This window comes from Pteropus alecto, unplaced genomic scaffold (assembly GCF_000325575.1).
Source record: "Pteropus alecto unplaced genomic scaffold, ASM32557v1 scaffold98, whole genome shotgun sequence".
In the NCBI taxonomy this organism is placed as follows: Eukaryota; Metazoa; Chordata; class Mammalia; order Chiroptera; family Pteropodidae; genus Pteropus; species Pteropus alecto.
In genome coordinates, this window is record NW_006443570.1 from 15,937,365 (window position 1) to 15,943,537 (window position 6,173).

Below are 6,173 nucleotides of genomic sequence, written 5' to 3' on the forward strand. Positions count from 1 at the left end.
GAGTTGCCTTGCTGTTTATTGCTCCTTGCCCTCATTTCAGTGAATTTTGGGGGATGGATGGGACTATTACATATTTTTCTTACTTATGTTGACCCCAGAAATGCGCTCGAGTTTCTTTTAGCAGGAGCTGATTGTTTTGTAATGAAAAATTTTTTTTTTATAGTCTGCTGTTGCCGGAAGCAACACAAGATGACACTTTGAAAAAGTCTGACATTAAAAATAGTAAATTAGTTCTCATGATGGCTTGATGGCTCTCACTCCATTTCATCCAGAATAATGAAAATAAGCTGTGTCATCACAACAGAAACTGAATTACAAAAACATCTGGAAGTTAGTCAAACTTATAGGGGTCATAGGTGGGTGGATGGGTTCTAGGGAAACTGGCTTGAAAGATGAGAGATAAACATATCTGTATCCCATACAAAAACCAAATTTGTTCCATTTTTTATTCAGACATCTACTCTAGTGTCCAATCACGCAACAGCTTGAAAATGTGTCATCAGTTGCTAGGGAACTTACCCTTGTGAACACAAATCATACACAGTTTAAGATGTACATCTGTGGGTTTATGGGAGGGAGAGAGTGAGGAAAAGAGGGAGAGAGTGAGGGAGGGAGGGAGGGAGGGAGCGAGGGAGGGGGAGGGAGAGAGAGAGAGAGAGAGAGAGAGAGAGAGAGAGAGAGAGAGAGAGAGAGAGAGAGAGAGAGAGAGAGATCTAAAGAAGGGAAGCCAGGAACACAATTTGGCTCTTCCCCTCTCTTCTCTTGCTTGTTCTTCCTGGAGCCTCAGCACCACACAAGGGTGAGTACACTCTACCTTTGGTTCCTGTGGACCCAGGTGTGCAAAGGCAGCTGTGCTGTCACCTGCCCAATGATCGGTTGAATACTGTGACATCCTGCCAATGCCTAGAGGTGATGTTTCCCAGTTACAGTTGCTGGGGGAAACTCAAGTTACAATTTCTTCACTTTAGGGCATGCAAAGTCTCAATCACCATAGTGAATTAATGTTGCATTTCCCTGGCTATATACGAAACCCATATGAGTGAGTGTCAGCTTCTGGGATGATTGAAGTTCAAATGTTCTTACTTGGATACTGTCAATCACTACTCCCTCACTCTCTGCTGAGTGCACTCAGCCTGCAGAGCCCAAGTGGGAGTCATGGGGGAAATACAAAGAAACTATCGGCAGCTCTCTGAGAAGCCTCTATCATGTGGTGGATGCATCTAGAGAGGCCTTCTGGCCTGATGGTGGAGTTAGTCGCCATCCTGAGAGATTTCCAAAGCTGATGGAAGAGATATAACCTCCAACTTAAGGAAAATCCTAGTGTGATGGGAAAGACATAGAGTTTGCTGAAAGAAAGCTCCTAGTGTGATGGGGGAGACCTAATCCCTGCCCGGGGGGACCTCTAATATGATGGGGAAGACACTCTTCATTGAAAGATGGAAAATGTAATGTAACCATCCTGTCCCCCAGATGTCATATTAGATAGGGGTGATCAGGCTATCTGGGGGTGACTGCTGACAAGAGAACCTCAGGACACAAGGGCTAGAGAAATCCTGACTACTCCTTCTTGCCCTCACCTCAAAGCTATTCTGAGTTTTTTCAATTCATGACCAGCCCAGATACAGATATAAGATACAACATGAAATTTTAAACACATAGGAAATTGAAAAGAATTGTGAGTACTCACAATGGAGTACTCAGCATTTAGATTCTACTATTGTCAACATTTTGCTATATCTTTTTCTTCAGATACTGGTCCATATAGCTATCCTTCGATACATCTTATTTTTGGAATATTTCAAAGTAAGATGCAGACCATCAGCATACTTCACTTCAAATACTTCAGCATGCGTATCATTAAGTTGAATTCAATATTTACTGTGGTTCCGTGTGTGTGTTAAATTTATATCAGTGAAATGGTGAAATGCATGAATTTTAAGTGTACTCTTTGAGGAGATTTGACAAATGCTTACACACGTGAAAACTAAATAACTATAGATACGGAACATTTCTATCATGCTCCTTTTCTAGTCAATCACTTCTCTCATTTTGCAGATGCAATCAGTTTTCATTAAAAAACAAACAAACAAACAAACAAACAAAAACCAAACAACCCTTTCTAGAATTTCACATAAATGAAATCAAATAGTACGTACTCATCATGTTTTTGAGATTCATCTATTTTGTCGCAACCCTTTCTAGAATTTCACACAAATGAAATCAAATAGTACATACTCATCATGTTTTTGAGATTCATCTATTTTGTCGCATATGTATTACTTTTTTTTCGTACCATCGAGTAGTGGTTACAATTTGTTTATCCATTCTCTTGTTGATTTGGGGTTGTCTCCAGTCAGGGGTTACCGTGAATAAAGGTGCTATGAATTTTTGTGGACATATGTTTTCCTTTCTTTGAGTAAATACCTAGAAGTAGAATTGCTGGATCATAGGTTAGGCATACATTCTGTATACCTACTTTATTGTTGAAAAGTCTGTTAAAATCTTTTGCCATTTTCTTTATTACGTTGTTTGTGTTTTTTATTGTTGTGTAACAAGTCCTGTTACAGGACTTGTATAAAAAGAACTACAACGCAACAAACAAATACACGACAATAAAAATGTTTTTTTTTTTTTAATACATCAATGTTTTGCAAACATTTTCTCCTAGTCCATGACTTGCCACTCATTTTTTTTTTTAGTCAGGAAGTAGGAATTATTGATGGGCATGAGTAAGGAGGGGCAGTGCTGAAGCCCTTACGAATGCTCACCATTTGTCCAGGGGGCCACTATTAGAGATGTATTTGACACCATAGCCATCTGGGATGAGCCACTTTTCAGCTACCAGGCCTTCAAATTAATCCTCATTAGATTTGGTAAAGCTCTACCTTTTGGAGTTGTGGCTCTCCTAGCAGCCAGGGAACTTGAACTTGGCCACGTGTGGGGCCTAAATCACTTGCTCTTTGTTCTGCAGCTTTGTAAGGATTGACATGATAAATGGGCCAATGTGGGCCCTGGCCACTATGCCCTGGGGCTTTCCCAAGGCACCCTGAATACAGAAGGTCTTTAAATAACATTGTTATGTTCAATGTTGTTTTGTTATAGTGTTGTTAAGATGCTGTAGAAACTTAACTGTTGTTTATATCAATTAGCCTATTGTAAAATTGGTTTTATTATAGGTCATTTCACTTAAAGTTTCAGAATCTATTGATGACATCAAGTGAGGACTTACTGTACTTGTCTAGGGCCTAGATTGGGGACAGCATGAAGTCAGACACGAATTTCCACCGGAAAGGGTGGTCCCCAAGGTTTCTTAAGGTAACCCATACAAGAAACAGGCTGCATATACTACCGAGGAGGCTGCTGTTTGCAGCCATTGCACGCCGTCATTTTCTTGACTATGTTTTCCATGAGCAAAGGCTTTAATTTTTATGAAATATAAATGATCGTTTTTTCTTTAACAATTATTATTTTTTGCCTTTCATCTAATAAATATTTGCCTATCTGGAGGTCATAAAGCTATTCTCTTATGTTTTGTTCTAGAAGCTTTATATATAGTTTTAACTTTATGTTTAGAGCTATGATTCATCTCAAATTAAATTTTATGTATTGTGTAAGTTAAGGCTCAATGTTCATGTTTTTTTTCTATATTGATAACCAGTTATTCCAACCACACCTGTTGAAAACACTGGTTTATCCATAGGATTGCTTTGGTTTCTCGTTGAAAATCAAATGACTTTATAAATGTGGGTCTATTTCTGGGCTCTCTATTCTGTTCCATTGAATTATCTATCTATTTATACTACCATTCCGTCTTGATGACAGTATACCTTCTTTAGAGCAAGACTTGAAATTAGATAGAGTAAGTCCTCAAACTTTGTTTTTCTTTGTCAAGATTGCCTCGGATATTCTAGGTCCTTTGCATTTCCATGGAAATTTCAGAATGAGCTTATCAATTTCTACAAACAAAGCCTATTGAGAATTGCGATTGGGATTGTGTTGGATTTATAGATCAAACTGGAGAGAATTAACATTTGAACAAGATTGAATCTTCTTTCTCATGGCTGAATAATATTCATAATATTCATAGACACTTAGGTTGTTTCTGTGTTTTAGCTATTTTAAATAATGCTGCAATGACCGTGGAAGTGCAGACATCACTTCAAGATTCTGATATCATTTCCTTTGAATAAATATCCAGAAGTTGGATTACTGGATCATATGGTAGTTCTAGTTTTAATCTTGTGAGGAACCTCTGTATTGTTTTTCATAGTAGATTTACCAATTTACATTCCCATCAACCGTGCACAAAGGTATCCTTTTCTATACATCCTTGCCAGCATTTGTTATTTCTTATCTTTTCTTGACAGCTTTATTGAGGCATAAGTGACAAACAAAATTCTAAGATATTTAAAGTGTACAATGTGATGATTTGATACACGTATACATTGAGAAGGGATTCCCCCTATTAAGTTAATTAACACATCCATCACCTCACATAGGGCATTAAGCTAAGTGAAATAAGCCAAACAGAGCAAGACAAATACACCATGGTATCACTCAAGAGGAATCTAAAAAAGAAAGAAAAAGTCAAACTCATAGAAACAGAGAACAGAAAGTGGTTGCCAGGGACTGGGTGTGGGGGAAATAGGGAAAGGTTGGTAAAAGGGTACAAACTTTCCGTTATGAGTGGGATAAGGTCTGAGGATCTAATGTACAAATGGCGACTGTAGTTGATAACACTGTACTGCATAATTGAAATTTGCTAGAAAGCAGATCTTAAATGTTCTCACCACCACCACTCCCAAAAGTCCCCCCAAACCTGACTTGATCTTTGAATAAACTCTAAAGTGCCAGGCATTGTGGAGGTGACTAGAGCTGAGGATGAGGATGGTGGTTATAATGATGGTGATGATGATGATAGCACAGGCACAGCTATTGGGTACTTGTTCTGTGCTAGGTTCTATTCTAAACACTTTAGAGTTCAATCCTCACAATAATCCTATGAGGCAAGCACTATTATTAGCCTTATTTTATAGATGTGGAAACAGATGCACAGAAAGAATAAGAAATTTGCTCATGATCTCACAGGAAATGGCAGATCAGGAGCCAGGCATCTTGGCTGAGTCCAATCCAAACAGTCGGGAACTCCCATTCCTGTGTCAGTTTACTACTTACAGAATAATAAAAATAACCACCACTTATTGGGTATTTAATAAGTGCAAGGTACTGTCTTGAGCACTTTAGATGTATTGTTTCACTTATAATCTTTTCCCCCCAAATCCTATAAAGCCAGTATTATACCTCATAGTTCATAGGTGAAAAATAGAGTTTCAAAGAAAGTTAACTTGCTCAAGGTCACGCAGCAAGAAAGATGCAGAGCTGGGACCTAAGCCCAGGTCTCCCTGACACCAAAGTGCATGCTCGTAACCATCACATTATGCTATTTCTGCTATCATAAGACCTCAGAATTGGAAGAGCCACCTTTAGAAGTCACCAAGCTCAACCTCCTACTTGATGGGGGAAGTTGTCCAGAGAATCTGTTACAGAACACCTACCCAGCCCAGTTTGAATGCTTCCAGGGGTGGAGAGCTCACTCCTTCCTAAGGTACCCTGTCTGTGGTTGCATAGTGCTGATTGCCAGAGAATTCTTTTTTTTTTTTGAATGAGCTCAAGAAGTCAGCCTCCTTCAGTTTTCAGCAAGTCTCCTCCAGAACTGCATATATCCCCCTCCTGCAGGACAGACTATGTGCTCCTCCAGCTTTGTCAGTAAGAGGATTGAGTCAAATCCCATAGGCCAGAGAGGGGGCCCCGAAGCTGTGCAGCAGGGGTGGGGAACCGGGGAAGTTGCAGGCATCCCTGGGAAGAGATGTATAATTGTTGTAAGTCTTTCATCTTAAGTGGTTTCTGATCTGTCTGGCTGAGTGATTGCCTAGAGCCACTCCGTTTAACATTCATGTAGACTCTGGGCTTGGCTATTGCAGGAGTAAATCACCCATGCCTGCTTTCGCCACACCCTCCCCCCCTCAATTCTCAGTCCCCCAGGACAAGTAGCTCCCTGGTCTCCATGGCAACGGGGCCATCTGTTTCATACGGTATCCTAGGCCAGGAGAAGTCCATTCTGTCCCAACTCTGCTAAGTTATGGGTAGTTCAGGACAAACCAGAAGAAGGAGGG

General features: G+C 39.9%; 1 non-coding gene across 1 annotated transcript; it reads right to left on the reverse strand.

The window, feature by feature from the left end:
• Window positions 1–3,292: 3,292 nt before the first annotated feature.
• On the reverse strand, window positions 3,293–3,414 carry LOC112473444. The gene has a single exon (XR_003044010.1). It is a non-coding gene; the product is annotated as a small nucleolar RNA SNORA70 (small nucleolar RNA).
• Between the last annotated feature and the right edge of the window lie 2,759 nt (window positions 3,415–6,173).